The 18,305-nt window shown below is 41.7% G+C and overlaps 1 protein-coding gene across 3 annotated transcripts in view; it reads right to left on the bottom strand.

Moving 5' to 3' along the window:
• DNAJC5B (DnaJ heat shock protein family (Hsp40) member C5 beta) overlaps nucleotides 1-17,732 on the bottom strand; it is a 124,056-nt gene extending 106,324 nt beyond the window's left edge. For 2 of the 3 annotated variants that reach the window (XM_054497528.1, XM_054497526.1), the window contains exon 1: nucleotides 17,648-17,732. The gene's annotated coding sequence lies outside the window, so the exon portion shown is untranslated. The remainder of the gene's footprint in view (nucleotides 1-17,647) is intronic. The other variant, XM_054497527.1, reaches the window with a different exon arrangement.
• Between the last annotated feature and the right edge of the window lie 573 nt (nucleotides 17,733-18,305).

Genomic DNA, 18,305 nt, shown 5'->3' with positions numbered 1-18,305 from the left:
CAAAGCAGGGTGAGGCATCGCCTCACCTGGGAAGTGCAAGGGGTTGGGGAATTCCGTTTCCTAGCCAAGGGAAGCCGTGACAGACAGCACCTGGAAAATCAGGTCACTCCCACCTTAATACTGTGCATTTCCAATGGTCTTAGCAAACAGTACACTGGGAGATTATATCCCATGCCTGGCTTGGAGGGTCCCATGCCCATGGAGTCTTGCTCATTGCTAGCACGGCAGTCTGAGATCCAACTGCAAGGCCGCAGTGAGGCTGGGGGAGGGGCGCCCGCCACTGCTGAGGCTTGAGTAGGTAAACAAAGCGGCCAGGAAGCTCCAACTGGGTGGAGCCCACCGCAGCTCAAGGAGGCCTGCCTGCCTCTGTAGACTCCACCACTAGGGGCAGGGCATAGCTGAACAAAAGGCAGTAGAAACTTCTGCAGACTTAAACGTCCCTGTCTGACAGCTTTGAAGAGAGTAGTGGTTCCCCTAGCACGGAGTTTGAGATCTGAGAACGGACAGACTGCCTCCTCAAGTGGGTCCCTGACCCCTGAGTAGCCTTACTGGGAGGCACCTCCCAGTAGGGGCCAACTGACACCTCATACAGCTGGGTGCCCCCCCCAACGAAGCTTCCAGAGGAATGATCAGGCAGCAACATTTGCTGTTCTGCAATATTTGCAGTTCTGCAGCCTCCGCTGGTGACACCCAGGCAAACAGGGTCTGGAGTGGACCTCCAGCAAACTCCAACAGACCTGCAGCTGAGGGTCCTGAGTGTTAGAAGGAAAACTTACAAACAGAAAGGACATCCACACCAAAACCCCATCTGTACATCACCATCATCAATGACCAAAGGTAGATAAAACCATAAAGATGGGGAGAAACCAGAGCAGAAAAGCTGAAAATTCTAAAAATCAGAGTGCCTCTTCTCCTCCAAAGGAACGCAGCTCCTCACCAGCAACAGAACAAAGCTGGACAGAGAATAACTTTGACGAGTTGAGAGAAGAAGGCTCCAGAAGATTGGTAATAACAAACTTCTCCGAGCTAAAGGAGGATGTTCAAACCCATTGCAAAGAAGCTAAAAACCTTGAAAAAAGATTGGCTAACTAGAATAAATAGTGTAGAGAAGACCTTAAATGTCCTGATGTAGCTGATAACCATGGCACAAGAACTACATGATGCATGCACAAGCTTCAGTAGCCGATTTGATCAACTGGAAGAAAGGGTATCAGTGATTGAAGATCCAATGAATGAAATGAAGTGAGAAGAGAAATTTAGAGAAAAAAGAGTAAAAAGAAATGAACAAAGCCTCCAAGAAATATGGGACTATGTGAAAAGACCAAATCTACATCTGATTGGTGTACCTGAAATTGATGGGGAGACTAGAACCAAGTTGGAAAACACTCTGCAGGATATCCCCAACCTAGAAAGGCAGACCAACATTCAAATTCAGGAAATACAGAGAATGCCAATAAGATACTCCTCGAGAAGAACAACTCTAAGACACATAATTGTCAGATTCACCAAAGTTGAAATGAAGGAAAAAATGTTAAGCGCAGCCAGAGAGAAATGTCAAGTTACCCACAAGGGGAAGCCCATCAGACTAACAACAGATCTCTCAGCAGAAACTCTATAAGCCAGAAGAGAGTGGGGGCCAATATTCAACATTCTTAAAGAAAAGAATTTTCATCCCAGAATTTTATATCCAGCCAAACTAAGCTTCATAAGTGAAGGAGAAATAAAATCCTTTACAGACAAGCAAATGCTGAGAGATTTTGTCACCACCAGGCCTGCCCTAAAAGAGCTCCTGAAGGAAGCACTAAACATGGAAAGGAACAACTGGTACCAGCCACTGCAAAAACATGCCAAAGACCATCAAGGCTAGGAAGAAACTGCATAAACTAATGAGCAAAATAACCAGCTAACATCATAATGACAGGATCAGATTCACACATAACCATATTAACCTTAAATGTAAATAGGCTAAATGTTCCAATTAAAAGACACAGACTGGCAAATTGGATAAAAAGTCAAGACCCATCAGTGTGCTGTATTCAGGAGACCCATCTCACGTGCAGAAGACTCACATAGGCTCAAAATAAAGGGATGGAGGAAGATCTACCAAGCAAATGGAAAACAAAAAAAAAAGCAGGGGTTGCAATCCTAGTCTCTGATAAACCAGACTTTAAACCAACAAAGATCAGAAGAGACAAAGAAGGCCATTACATAATGGTAAAGGGATCAATTCAACAAGAAGAGCTAACTATCCTAAATATATATGCGCCCAGTACAGGAGCACCCAGATTCATAAAGCAAGTCCTTAGAGACCTACAAAGAGACTTAGACTCCCACACAATAATAATGGGAGACTTTAACACCCCACTGTCAACATTAGACAGATCAATGAGACAGAAAGTTAACAAGGTTATCCAGGAATTGAACTCAGCTCTGCACCAAACAGACCTAATAGACATCTGCAGAATGCTCCACCCCAAATCAACAGAATATACATTCTTCTCAGCATCACATTGCACTTATTCCAAAATTGACCACATAGTTGGAAGTAAAGCACTCCTCAGCAAATGTAAAAGAACAGAAATTATAATAAACTGTCTCTCAGACCACAGTGCAATCAAACTAGAACTCAGGATTAAGAAACTCACTTAAAACCACTCAACTACATGGAAACTGAACAACCTGCTCCTGAATGACTACTGGGTACGTAACAAAATGAAGGCAGAACTAAAGATGTTCTTTGAAACCAATGAGAACAAAGACACAACATACCAGAATCTCTGGGACACATTTAAAGCAGTGTGTAGAGGGAAATATATAGCACTAAATGCTCACAAGAGAAAGCAGGAAAGATCTAAAATTGACACCCTAACATCACAATTAAAAGCACTAGAGAAGCAAGAGCAAACACATTCAAAAGCTAGCAGAAGGCAAGAAATAACTAAGATCAGAGCAGAACTGAAGGAGATAGAGACACAAAAAACCCTTCAAAAAATTAATGAATCCAGGAGCTGGTTTTTTGAAAAGATCAACAAAATTGACAGACCGCTAGCAAGACTAATGAAGAAAAGAGAGAAGAATCAAATAGATGCAATAAAAAAATGATAAAGGGGATATAACCACCGATCCCACAGAGATACAAACTACCATAAGAGAAAATTATAAACACCTCTACGCAAATAAACTAGAAAATCTAGAAGAAGTGGATAAATTCCTGGACACATACACCCTCCCAAGACTCAACCAGGAAGAAGTTGAATCCCTGAATAGCCCAATAACAGGCTCTGAAATTGAGGCAATAATTAAGAGCCTACCAACCAAAAAAATCCAGGACCAGATGGATTCACAGCCGAATTCTACCAGAGGCACAAAGAGTAGCTGGTACCATTCCTTCTGAAATTATTCCAATCAATAGAAAAAGAGGGAATCCTCCCTAACTCATTTTATGAGGCCAGCATCATCCTGATAGCAAAACCTGGCAGAGACACAACAAAAAAAGAAATTTTAAGCCAATATCCCTGATGAACATGGATGCAAAAATCCTCAATAAAATACTGGCAAACCAAATCCAGCAGCATATCAAAAAGCTTATCCACCATGATCAAGTGAGCTTCATCCCTGGGATGCAAGGCTGGTTCAATATACACAAATCAACAAATGTAATCCAGCATATAAACAGAACCAAAGACAAAAACCACATGATTATCTCAATAGATGCAGAAAAGACCTTTGACAAAATTCAACAACTCTTCATGCTAAAAACTTTCAATAAATTAGGTATTGTATCTTAAAATAATAAGAGCTATTTATGACAAACCCACAGCCAATATCATACTGAATGGGCAAAAACTGGAAGCATTCCCTTTGAAAACTGGCACAAGACAGGGATGCCCTCTCTCACCACTCCTATTCAACATAGTGTTGGAAGTTCTGGGCAGGGCAATCAGGCAGGAGAAAGAAATAAAGGGTATTCAATTAGGAAAAGAGGAAGTCAAATTGTCCCTGTTTGCAGATGACATGATTGTATATTTAGAAAACCCCATTGTCTCCGCCCAAAACCTCTTTAAGCTGATAAGCAACTTCAGCAAAGTCTCAGGATACAAAATCAGTGTGCAAAAATCACAAGCATTCCTATACACCAATAACAGACAAACAGAGAGCCAAATCATGAGTGAACTCCCATTCATAATTGCTTCAAAGAGAATAAAATACCAAGGAATCCAACCTGCAAGGGATGAAGGACCTCTTCTAGGAGAATTACAAACCACTACTCAATGAAATAAAAGAGGACACAAACAAATGAAGAACATTCCATGCTCATGGATAGGAAGAATCATTATCATGAAAATGGCCATACTGCCCAAGGTAATTTACAGATTCAATGCCATCCCCATCAAGCTACCAATGACTTTCTTCACAGAATTGGGAAAAACTACTTTAAAGTTCATATGGAACCAAAAAAGAGCCTGCATTGCCAAAAAAACCCTAAGCCAAAAGAACAAAGCTGGAGGCATCATGCTACCTGACTTCAAACTATACTACAAGGCTACAGTAACCAAAACAGCATGGTACTGGTACCAAAACAGAGATATAGATCAATGGAACATAACAGAGCCCTCAGAAATAACACCACACATCTACAACCATCAGATCTTTGACAAACCTGACAAAAGCAAGAAATGGGGAAAGGATTCCCTGTTTAATAAATGGTGCTGGGAAAACTGGCTAGCCATATGTAGAAAGCTGAAACTGGATCCCTTCCTTACACCTTATATAAAAATTAAATCAAGATGGATTAAAGACTTAAATGTCAGACGTAAAACCATAAAAACCCTAGAAGAAAACCTAGGCAATACCATTCAGGACATAGGCATGGGCAAGGACTTCATGTCTAAAACACAAAAAGCAATGGCAACAAAAGCCAAAATTGACAAATGGGATCTAATTAAACTAAAGAGCTTCTGCACAGCAAAAGAAACTACCATCAGAGTGAACAGGCAACCTACAGAATGGGAGAAAATTTTTGCAATCTACCCATCTGACAAAGGGCTAATAACCAGAATCTACAAAGAACTTAAATACATTTACAAGAAAAAAATCAAACAACCCCATCAAAAAGTGGGCAAAGGATATGAATAGACACCTCTCAAAAGAAGACATTTATGCAGCCAACAGACACATGAAAAAATGCTCATCATCACTGGCCATCAGATAAATGCAAATCAAAACCACAATGAGATAGCATCTCACACCAGTTAGAATGGTGATCATTAAAAAGTCAGGAAACAACAGGTGCTGGAGAGGATGTGGAGAAATAGGAACACTTTTACACTGTTGGTGGGACTGTAAACTAGTTCAACCATTGTAGAAGACAGTGTGGCGATTCCTCAGGGATCTAGAACTAGAAAAACCATTTGACCCAGCCATCCCATTACTGGGTGTATACCCAAAGGATTATAAATCATGCTGCTGTAAAGACACATGCACACGTATGCTGATTGCAGCACTATTCACAATAGTAAAGACTTGGAAGCAACCCAAATATCCATCAATGATAGGCTGGATTAAGAAAATGTGGCACATATACACCATGGAATACTATGCAGCCATAAAAAAGGATGAGTCTATGTCCTTTGTAGGGACATGGATGAAGCTGGAAACCATCATTCTCAGCAAACTATCACAAGGACAGAAAACCAAACACCACATGTTCTCACTCATAGGTGGGAATTGAACAATGAGAACACTTGGACACAAGGTGGGGAACATCACACACCAGGGCCTGTTGTGGGATGGGAGGAGGGGGGAGGGATAGCATTAGGAGATATACCTGATGTAAATGATGAGGTAACGGGTGCAGCACACCAACATGGCACATGTATACATAAGTAACAAACCTGCACGTTGTGCACATGTACCCTAGAACTTAAAGTATAATGAAAAAAATAAAATTAAAAAAGATTTGAATTTCAGATTTTAAAAAAAGATGGATAAGGAGTTTTTCAAGCATATCACTCCTCTCCCCAAGACTCTGACCTGTGGATTCTCTCTTGAACACTGCCCCTACAACCTAGGCTTCCTAATATTGCTGGTTTGAAGCCAACCTGTATAAGAGGGAAGATCCAAGTGCTCATCTGGCCCTAGAAATAAGGCTCTGGGTTCTGAACCTGAATCTCCATGTCAGTTTTCTCTTCTGAGTTCCACAACACTACAATGAACTGTTTACAAGACATTTCATGCAGACATTTCAAAGAACTCTGACACTCAACTCCAGCACTCCCAATGTTATCTCTTTATCTTTACCATCTCTTCTTATGTCTCTCAGTAAAGGACATCAGCCTCAGCGAAGCAACTCAATACAGAAAATTGAGTGTCATTCTTTTCTTTGCTATGCGTTCTCCTGCAGATGGTCACCAAGCTTCTTCCACTTCTTAAATATATGGAGATGCTGAACAACTTGACATTTCCTGAACTCCTAAAGTTCTGAATTTGTTTACAATGCCATTGAGCATTCTGTTGATTTTGCACTTGATGTCTTTCCATTTTATTCATCTGTTAAACATTAGATGATGCCTAAATTTCTCTTCTTTGAAGCCTTCCTTGATTGTCCCAAGCAGACCTGATCACTTTCTCCTTTGTACCACCTTGAACTTACTAGCATTAAGACAGTTTCACAATGTGCTACAATTATTTTTATATTCAACAGTGTCTGCTCCTAGACAATGAAATATTTGAGGGAGAACATTGTATCTTATTTTTAAATATCTAGCACCCAGCTCAATAAATAAACATTTATTAATTACTTGATTGAATAAACAATAAATTTATGAGGTAGTTAGGAACCCAAATGTAAAGATAAGAAAGAGAGTCTTCATGAAGTTAAGTAATGTGCCCAACATTACATAGCCACGAAGTCAGGGAGCGGGTATGAACCTGGCTGGTATTACAAAGTCCACGCTTTTCTTTCACAACAATCACACTGTCTCCTAGCTGATCAAAGCTCTAATCTTGTAGTTTAGAAACTTATGTAGAAATTTTCCTTGCTGATGGTGATAATGTTGTCTCTTTACGGTGACATTTCAAGGACATTTCCTTGGAGGCATCTCATGGATATAAGAAGCATTTCAACAATTAAGTATTCAGTGCATATCTTTATGCTCATCTTTGAAGTTTCCCCATGTTGTTCAAACTTTTTAGGCCTTTCTTTCAGCAATTACTTGACAAATCCTGGGTGATGACATTATTAGGAAGTAGGTCAAAATTAGACTCCTCTGTCTCCATCTGTTGTCATTCAGGGAAGGCCAATCTTCAATGGCAAGGGGTGCCTTGGTACAAGAGTAGGTGGAAGAGTTTATTTTGAAAAAGAATTAAGGGGCACAGAAAAGTGTTGGAGGAATGATGTTTTGTGTTCAATAAACCCTCACAATTACTTAGCAAGGACCTCCCTGTGGATTTCCCAAAAGCCAAGTACAGTAGCCACTGATATCTAGTGAATACCTTTTTTTTGGGGGGGGGGCATGCATTTCTGAACCTGTATTCGACTCATCTTCTGTAATTGCTGCCTATGGCAATGTGACATGTGATGTCTGAACATATATCTCAGGATAGAAAAAAGAAATCTTGGCAGCCCACATTCTTTTTAAAAAAACCAGTTGTTCCTCCCCTGTTAGAGGACAGAGAGTAAGTGAATCAAATTCATCTTATTTGTTTTGCTTGGTCAGAATAACTTTTAAAAATTATTTCATCTGACCAGAATTCAAGGTAATATAGGGTCATTTTTAGTCATTTAAAAAAGTTGTACCACTTTCCTAAGTAGTGAAGGATACTTGTATTCTCCACAAGCAGAGTACGAGGACAGATGTGGCAATCACCACAGATCAAAATCATTAATGTCTTTTAAAACATGCATGGCCCCTTTCCTTCAAGGAGCTAAGTCTCCTTACAAAATCTTCATTGCCAAATAGACATTAATCTTTCCAACACCCAAGGAGAAAGGTGAAAGTGTATGCTTTTTCTTTTTTCTTTTTTTTTGAGACGGAGTCTTACTCTTGTCGCCCAGGCTGGAGTGCAATGGCGCAATCTCAGCTCACTGCAACCTCCACCTCCTGGGTTCGAGCTATTCTTCTGCCCCAGCCACCCGAGTAGCTGGGATAACAGGCACTGGTCACCATGCCTGGCTAATTTTTTGTATTTTTAGTAGAGACAGGGTTTCACCATGTTGTTCAAGCTGGTCTCAAACTCCTGACCTCAGGTGATCCACCTGCCTCAACCACCCAAAGTGCTGGGATTACAGGCGTGAGCCACCGCATCCAACCAAGTGTGTGCTTTTTAAACACAACTTAATTATTTGGGGGAAGCCGTCACAGTTCACTTTCAGATGAAGGATGTAGGGAGGATGGAGATTCTTATTAGTTTACTCCACCAACACTTACTAAGCACTTTCTATGCATCAGGCACCATGCTTTGTGTTAGGGACACAGAGATTAGAGAAATGAATACCATCTCTACTCTCAACAGACTTCCAGGAGAGTGAGAGGTCCTAGCAATTATACACTGACTGATGAGGGCCACAAGGCCACAGTACCAAGACCATGCACACTGCAGGGGCACCTTGTAGAAGGGATGGGGATGAAGGGAGACTGCACAGAGGTGGGTCTTGAGAACAAATAGAAGATAGGCCAAAAAGAATATTAAAGGCAGAAGCAGCAGCTCTGCCTTTCATAAATAAAGAAGATGGCCAGGCTCAGTGGCTCAAGCCTGTAATCCCAGCATTTTGGGAGGCCAAGGAGGGCAGATCGCTTGGGCTCAGGAGTTAGAGACCAGCCTGGGCAACATGGCAAAACCACATCTCTACAAAAAATACAAAAACTTAGCCAGGCATGGTGGTACACTCCTGACATTCCAACTACGCAGGAGGCTGAGGTGGGAAGATTGCTCGAGCCCAGGAGGTGGAGGTTGTAGTGAGATCGTGCCATGCACTCCACCCTGGGTGACAGAGGGAGACCTTGTCTCAAAATAAACAAACAAACAAACAAATAAATAAATAAATAAAGCCCTTTAGGAAACTGGAAGGATTTCAGCATGGCTGAAGTAGACACATGGAGGCAAGAAGTGTTAGTCCTGTGAAGGGCATGGCCAGGGGCAGAGAGCAGACCAGGTAGGACAAAGGTATGAGCAGGGAAAAGGGCAGAGAGGGGGCTCATGAAGCAGCCTCCCCAGCTCCATGTCCAGCTATAATGGATCCAAATTCCTCTGGGGGACACAGCCATTTCCCAGGTATGCCCTCTTCTTAGCAACAGCCCTGAGAGAGTTGCCACTTCAGAGTTCACAAAGCCTGTTCTCCAGTGTCTCAGGGACTCTAAGCAGTAAAACTAGTCTCTTCCCATGTCCCCTCTCTAGAAAACATTTACCCAGGAATCTGTGGCTTCTAAATGGGAGCAGACCTTCCAACTACTGTAGGCCTTTACTTTTTTATCAAGGCCAGCCACCTTCAGCCATCCAAAAGCTATGTTGCCCCCCACTATGGAACAACACCCTGCATTGCATCACTGTGGGAGTGTGCACCCATCAGGGGGACCGAACACACAGTCTCTGACCTGTATCTCCTAGCCCATTGCTTCTGAGGGTTGTTTAGTAAATCCTCACATACGTATTGACTCTCCTGAACTATTATTTAATGATAATGGATTAATGTTCAATAAATACTTACAAACAATCATTACAATCAGGCTCTACAGTGAGAGAAAAACAAAGGAAAGAGAAACGAAGCAGAGAGGAGTAAGGGAACAGGAAGAATGTGGAAGAAGTAAACATTAATATGAGCTTCTTGTGTGCTTACTAAATCATGAGTCCCAAGCTTATCACTTTATGTACCTTATCTCTTTTAATATTTTTGAAGGCTTCATTTGGTTTTGTTTTTTTGGTTTCTTTTTGAGACAGAGTGTCAGTCTGTCACCCAGGCTGGAGTGCGGTGGCACTGTCATGGCTCACTGTAGCCTTGACCTCCTGGGCTCAAGCAATCCTCCTGCTTCAGCCTCCTGAATAGCTGGAAACAAAGACACACATCACCACGCCTGATTAATTTTTCATTTTTATTAGAGGTGTGATCTCTTTATGTTGTCCAGGCTTGTCTTGAACTCCTGGGCTCAAGCAATTCTCCCATCTCAACCTCTCAAGTGTTGGGCTTACAGACATGAGCCACTGCGGCGGGTTTCATTCAATATTTATGGCAACCTATGATATACATCATTACTCTGTTTAGCAAGTAAGGAAACCAAGGCTCAGAGAAGTTGAGTAACTCTCCTCCAGCCAAGGGAATGGTTTTCTGACAAGAGACCGGTGTTCTTATTTGTTACGTTTAGCTTCTGTTAAGAGAGGGAGAGGTCTTAGGCTTCTCTGTAGAAGCTTAATAACAGTTCTTCCTTGAGAAGAAATAGCAGGAGATTCTGCCTTATGTTTTAATAACTAAAGATAAAAGTTTAAATCTTGCTTGGGACACTAAAAATACTCTGTGGATCCAGCTCCTGTTCAATGACCTGCGCCATTTTCCCTGGGCATTCTAGATCATCATCACTTCCCAGACCTGACCCCTCACCACCCTTGCTCCAATTATCCTGATCTTTGTTTATAATCCTTTTATATCCATGTTGAACAGGGACCTCCCAGGAATGACAAGTGTGTTTACACTTTTCAGGGCTCTCTGGCTTAGCAGGGAAGTCAAAGACTAGAATCTGGTGTCTAACATATGATACCACGATAAATCCCCAAATTCAACGTATGCTTTCCCATGGTGTAGGCCTGAAACTTCCCATTAGATATGAAAAAAACAAGTTTCAACAGAATTATCCATGAATGAGTAGTGACCTGCTTTAAAAGCATTAATTCGTAAATGCACTTTGGCTATTTGAGTGTCAAAAGCCCCATTAGAAGATGCATTTAAAGATTAAGCATGGGTGTGTATGAAGACCCCTGCTTTTGCTGCACATAACCTGAGTATGTAGTTTTATGGTTCATTCTGTGTATCTAGGAGGCAGCTGTTCTGTCTTATTTGGTCAACAGATAAAATATTGAGGAGTAAATAAGCAGTAACATATTTTAGAATAGGTTAATGAAGATCAAAAGGGTATATTAAAATGAGGAATATGTACCCCCATGTCACAGTGTTTATAAACAGAAGGTCAGTTTGTATTTAAGTCCAATAAAATTAAATATACCAGGCTATTTTCTTTCATAATTAAAAAAATTATTTTTAGGAGATCGAGATCATCCTGGCTAACATGGTGAAACCCCGTCTCTACTAAAAAAAAATACAAAAAAATTAACTGGGCATGGTGGCAGGCGCCTGCAGTCCTAGCTACTTGGGAGGCTGAGGCAGGAGAATGGTGTGAACCCAGGAGGCGGAGCTTGCAGTGAGCTGAGATCCTGCCACTGCACTCCAGCCTGGGCGACAGAGTGAGACTCTGTCTCAAAAAAAAAAAAATTGTTTTTATAGATTTGGGGGCACAAGTGCAGTTTTGTGACATGGATACGCTGTGGAGTGGCAAAGTCTGGACTTTTGGTGTAACCATCATCCAAATAGTGTACCTTGTACCCATTAAGTAATTTCTCATCCATCATCCTGCTCTCACCCTCCCACATTTCTGAGTCTCCAAAGTCTATTATTCCGGTCTCTGGGTCTAAGTGTACACATTATTTAGCTCCCACTTATAAGTGAGAACATGCAGTATTTTGACTTTCTGTTTCTGAGTTACTTTACTTAAGATGATGGCCTCAAGTCCATACATGTTGATGCAAAAGACATGATTTTATTCTTTTTATGGCTGAATAGTATTCCATGGAATTTATATGTATATACCACATTTTCTTTATCCAATCATCTATTGATGGACACTTAGATTGATTTCATATCTTTTCCATGGTGAATAGTGCTGCAATAAACATGAATGCAGATATCTGTTTTACATGCTGATTTCTTTTCTTTTGAGTAGATACTCAGTAGTGGGATTGCTGGATAAAATGGTAGTTTTATTTTTAGTTCTTTGAGACATCTCCATACTGTTTTCCATAGAGGTTGTATTAATCTACCTTCCCACCAACAGTGTATATATGTTCCCTTTTCTTCGTTGCAGAACACAGGAGCTATGTGGAGAATTGATGGAGGGACATTCCAGGCAGAGAGAACAGCAAACACAAAGGCCTTGAAGAATGAGGCTGCTTGGCATATTTGAGGGACCTTGAGGATGAAATACTTGGGATTTAAATCTCAATCAACCATAAATATGGTTTTTCATTCTTTCAATTTTTCTTAGTTTTTCATTCTTTTAATTTTCTCATTAAGCAGAAAAATGTTTTTGTTTCAATCTACGTTAAAAACCCGTTTCCTTCCAGGAGCAGTGGCTTACATCTGTAATCCCACCACTTTGGGAGGCTGAGGCAGGTGGATTGCTTGAGCTCAGAATTCGAGACCAGCCTGGGCAACGTGATGAAACCCAGTCTCTACCAAAAAATACAAAAATTAGCCGGGCATGGTGAGCATGCCTCTGGTCCCAGCTACCCAGGAGGCTGAGGTGGGAGAATCACTTGAGCCTAGAAGGTCAAGGCTGCAGTGAGCCGTGATTGAGCCACTGCACTCCAGCCTGGGTGATAGGGTGAGACCTAGTCTCAAAAAAAAAAAAAAAGTGCAAGTTTCCTACTCTCTATAAATACTATATAACCAACTCACTTTAATTTTTCATTCTTTTGTTAGTGTTTCCTCTATGCCAGGCACATGCAGACGCTGTTAGGGGCTAGGCATGTGTGGCAAACATTACAGACAGACACATTCCCACCTCCAAGGAATATAGAGTGTTGAAGAATTTGCAATACCTCACAATCTTCATTTTCATGATCCAGTGCAGGTAGATTTAGGAGGCAGGATTGAGAATTCCGTCAGAAAGAGAGATGGGAGAGCACTGAGTGGAGGAGCAGGAGAGCACTGAGTGGAGGAGCAAGAGGGCCTCGTGGGGAGATGGGCTCCAGCCTCAGAGGAGGGAGAGGAAGAGGTGGGGGAGCAGACAAGCAGGCCAAGCGGTCCACACACCACTAGGTTTGCGCCCCAGGAGGTGGGAATTCTAGCCGAGTACCTCAGGCAGCTGCAAGGGGCTTATGTGAACAGCAGCAGACATCCATGGCAAGAAAGGAGCTGAGACAGCCTGTGTCTTGGCCACTGCACTCAAGGTTTGGTGTGGAGAGTTTTCAAGCATTATTGTCAGGGCCAAAGGACATCTCCCTTTTTCTGTTGTGCCCAGGCCACAAGTTGAAAAGGCAAAGGCAGGATTGAACCGCATTGCTCAGCACAGAATTTGGGTGATGCCTGCTCGTTGAGTTGGATCGCCTGGTTCCTGACTCATTACCTGAATTGGACCCCATCTGCCTTCCAGCACTGCGCCCTCCTCACCTCCCAGGGGTCTCCTGGCCCCATCATTCTCGTCCGCACTGCTAGTTGCTGCTTTCATCTGCCTCCTCTTTCCTCAGCCTTCTGCTACCGACCCCTTGCCCCCCACCCCCTACCCCCACCGACTGATAAGTACTCTCATTGTAGAAAGTGCCAGAGCACAAAGCAATGACATTTCCAGTAAATCTCTCAGTTCAGGTGGATTTCGAATGTGTTTCTTTCTTGCAGGAGAGTGCCTAGAAAAATCCAAAACATTTGGTCTTTCATTTCAATTCAAATGTGAATAATCAAGATTTTTCATGATTGTTGTTTGTTTTGGAGGATCTTTTTCCTTGAGTAGCTCTTTCTCTATTTATGTTTTTTAAAAAGGCATACTTTCTTCCCCGTACATGGATACATAGGTCATACACCTTTTGTATGAGCAGCGGATTGTATAACTCCATACATGAACATACCTAGTATACATTCATAACCATTCTTATCTGTGAAAGGACAACAGTATTCAAAACGTAAGCCAAAGTAGAATGTGAATGCTGGGCTCAGGACCTTATATATATTTTACACAAGGTAAAAGAAATCTGGTAGCTGGGCCAGGCATCGTAGCTCAAGTCTGTAATCCCAGCACTTTGGGAGGCCGAGGCGGGTGGATCACCTGAGGTCAGGAGTTTGAGACCAGCCTGGCTAACATGGTGAAACCCTATCTCTACTAAAAATACAAGAAATTAGCTGGGCGTGGTGGCACGTGCCTGTAATCCCAGCTACTCGGGAGGCTGAGGCAGGAGAATCTCTTGAACCTGGGAGGCAGAAGTTGCAGTGAGCCGGGATCACGCCACTGCACTCTGGTCTGGGCAACAGAGCCAGACCCTATCTCAAAAAAAAAAAAAAAAAAAGAAAGAAAGAAAGAAAGAAAGAAAAGAAAGAAAAGAAAGAAATCTGGTAGCTGGCATTCATATGATTAGTTCCAGTGTTTGAAGCCTATTGCTTGTTTCTCAGCTGCCTTGACAACCTGGTGTACAGATAAACTCTCTTTGAGGAGATGAAACACTTGGAAAGAAGGCCAGATGCTCACACTGACTTAACAAAACTATACTATTATAAGGAGGATTGCATTCACCTTGTTCTATCCTCCTAACATTTTTTTTATTTAAGCATATTTTTATTTTGTGGGCTCAGAAAGTTTTTCTTGTTAATAACTTTTTTCAATAATTGTGTGTTTTTAAATAAACATACTCCATGCAGAAAATTTGAGAAACATAGATATTCCCTTTACTTCTGAAAACCTTACCTTCTCAACCTCCAGCTGAATGATGATGTGCGTGGGATCAACCCTTGTATAACACAAGCTTCACATAATTTATAGAGAGGTTCCTTAACCTAGGGATGTGGCAAAGGATTTGTTGGGAATGACAACTACATCTAGTTTATTAAACAAGAAACTTGGATGTAAATGTGTAGGTGATTCTGGATATGCTGCTTCTTTCTCACTCTGAAGTTGGTGGTAACACCTAGTGTGGTTGTGGGAATTGTATCAGTATTATCCAGCTTAGATTCCCTTCTTCCTGGCTTGGGGGTATACTTCTGGGTGTTTTTATCCTTCTTGGCATGGAGTGTTGATTTCTTATTTTGGGGCACTGATATGCTTTAGCTGTTTGTTCCCTCCAAATCTCATGTTGAAATATAATCCCCAATGATGGAGGTGGGACCTGGTGGGAGGTGATTGGATCATGGAGGTGGATTCCTCATGAATGGCTTAGTGCCATCCCCATGGTGATGAGTGAGTTCTCACTGGGTTACTTCATTCAAGATCTGGTTGTTTAAAAGAATCTGGGACCTCCCCCTTCTCTTTCTTATTCCCACTCTCACCATGTGATACAACACCTGATCCTGCTTCATCTTCTGCATGATTGGAAGTTTCCTGAGGTCCCAATCAGAAGCAGATGCTGGCACCATGCTTCGTGCACAGCCTGCAGAACCATGAACCAATTAAACCTCTTTTCTTTATAAATTACTCAGCCTCAGGTACTTCTTCATAGTGATGTAAAAAATGACTAATACAGGGCCATTATTACCAAACCCCCAAATTTTCAGGCCTCACTTTTGACAAGTACAGACCATAAATATGTGGTCATTTGCCTCTCTGAAACACTCTATACACCCTATTTTAAGAAAGACCATTGCGCTTCCTATGCAAAATATATCTTAGGGAGCAGCACCAGAAGGGGCATTATACTTTATGTCCGATATCCCGTAGGCTCCATTTATCTGCCCCCGTAGGCCTCCACTGAACATACTGCTGTCTCTACCTCAAACCCAACATCTAAACTTGAACTAAGCAACTGCTTCATAAAACTAGCTCCCTTCTTGATTTCCTACTTCGGTTACACATTTTCCCAGTCATTAGGCTTAAACCTGTAAAGCCATCTTCAATGCTCCTTTTTGGTCCTCTGTCAGTCAACACGTCCCAACCACTTTGAATGTCGTCACATCCCTTGTACTGCTGCTCCATTTTGCTTCTAGAAAAATTATCATAATTAGTGTCAAAATGTGGATTCAATAATATGTCATTATGGGGGCTGAGTGCTAAAAGAAGAGTAGTTTAGAGTATCTGGTTTACTCAACTATATTAAAGATTCTTGTCTGGGAAACATTACACTTATTCTTGAAAAGTTGTTAAAATTTCTCTTGTTTCATTGTAGAAAATATTCAGGTTTTTTCCTTCCTTTTTTTCCTTTTCCTTCTTAGTTTGATGGAGAAAAGAAGAGGGAGAGGGAATTGCTTTTTTGATGTCCTGGAAGTGACAGGAAGGTTAACGTTCTTTCTTTTACTTAGTTGGACAAACGAAGATGGTGGCTTTAATAATTAGAAGCTGCATTTTGGTTGTTCTAGGGCCTGGAACAGATGTACTATTAACTGGTAGTCATAAAACTCAGGGCTTGTTGTTTACCTGGATTTCAGCAGATCTCTTCACAGAGATGTTATGTATTTTACTTTGTTCCAGAGTGTGCTTAGGGGGTTACCAAGTCAAATTGGCCAACCCACAAACTGTTGAACTTTAGTCCACAAAGCAGTAGCTATAGAAACTGAAAGGGTCATTTAGAAAGGCCATGTTCAGTTAAAGACATCTGTGGTTAACACCAAAAAAGAAAGAAGGAAAGCCCGTTGATCCTCAATCCACTCTATGAACAGTTTTACTTCTGTTTCTGAACAGTGAAGTGTAAACCATTTTCAAAGCAAAATGTCTCTGAACAAAAGAAGTTATAATGCAACCACAGCTACCAAGGTCAGACTGAGCTCTCCCTTTGCATAGGCAAATGATGTTTGATCCTATGCACCTTTGACTAATGTGGCTTAATAATCAACAATTTTCTAAAAGTTCTTGTAAAAATACAATTCCCTAAAATATTTCAGTTCTGACATTTATGAGGAACATCACTTTCTAAAAGGAAATACAGTCACATTTGCTTTACAACACTTGTCACATGTTTAACCAGGGTAGATTTACAAGCTCAGTGTCTTAGGCATATGCTTTTAAAAGCCAAAGTTCGATCCTAAATCTATCCCAATGTGGATAAGAAGAGAGACCATATTTATAACAAACCACTGAAAAGCCAAGAGCAGACAGGAAGCATGAGAAGAAGGAGAAAGCTAGTGAGGGTATGTGAAGTGGGGGGAGGGCACAAAATGAGAGTCAAGTCCTCATTCCTTCCCACAGCTCCCAAGATTCCTTCCATCAAAAACACATAAGCCCAGTGCCAAACACAAGTGTGGGTGTGGGTGTGGGCATGTGAGTATGGCGGCGTGTCCAGAATATAGGAGACTTTCCCTTTAGGATCTTTCAGTCTCATGAGGGAGACTGATGTAGATCACTAGTCATGATGAAAAGCTGGCCTTGACAGACATGTAAATAGCTTTCCGATACATAGCAGAAGAGCAGGGGCAGAAAGTTTCCTTCCCCCTGGATGGAGCAGGGATGTTCTGATGGAGATGGTGAGACTTGAGCAGGGTCTCGAGTGATTAGTAGGATCAAGAAAGGTAGGAGATGAAAGAAAAGGAGGCAACCAGCCATGGTGACATGGATTGTTCCCAGGGAATAGCAAATGAATTGCACTTTTAGGACAAAATTTGCATGGGGAGTGTATTCATCCATTTTCATGCTGCTGATAAAGATATACCTGAGACTGGGCAATTTACAAAAGGAAGAGGTTTAATTGGACTTACAGTTTCACATGGCTGGAGAAGCCTCACAATCATGATGGAAGGCAAAGAGGAGCAAGTCACATCTTACGTGGATGGCAGCAGGCAAAGAGAAAATGAGGAAGTTGCAAAAGCAGAAACCCTTGATAAAACCGTGAGATCTCGTGAGACTTATTCACTACCGTGAGAACAGTATGGGGAAAACCGCCTCCATGATTCAATTATCTCCCACCAGGTCCCTCCCACAACACGTGGGCATTATGGGAGTACATTTCAAGATGAGATTTGGGTGGGACACAGAGCTAAACCATATCATTCCACCCCTGGTTCCTGCCAAATCTCATGTCCTCACATTTCAAAACCAATAATGCCTTCCCAACAGTCCCCCAAAGTCTTAACTCATTTCAGCATTAGCTCAAAAGTCCACAGTCCAAAGTCTCATCTGAGACAAGGCAAGTCCCTTCCGCCCATGAGCCTGTAAAATCAAAGGAAGCTAGTTATTTCCTAGATACAATGGGGATAAAGACATTGGGTAAATAGAGCCATTCCAAGTGGGAGAAATTGGCCAAAACAAAAGGGCTACAGGCCCCACACAAATCTGAAATCCAGAGAGGCAGTCAAATCTTAGAGCTCCAAAGTTATCTCCTTTGACTCCATGTCTCACATCCAGGTCACACTGATG

The sequence above is a fragment of the Pongo pygmaeus genome, chromosome 7 (assembly GCF_028885625.2).
Source record: "Pongo pygmaeus isolate AG05252 chromosome 7, NHGRI_mPonPyg2-v2.0_pri, whole genome shotgun sequence".
NCBI classification, from domain to species: Eukaryota; Metazoa; Chordata; class Mammalia; order Primates; family Hominidae; genus Pongo; species Pongo pygmaeus.
Note: the sequence above shows the minus strand (reverse complement) of the source record. Positions and strands in the feature narration are given on the sequence as shown.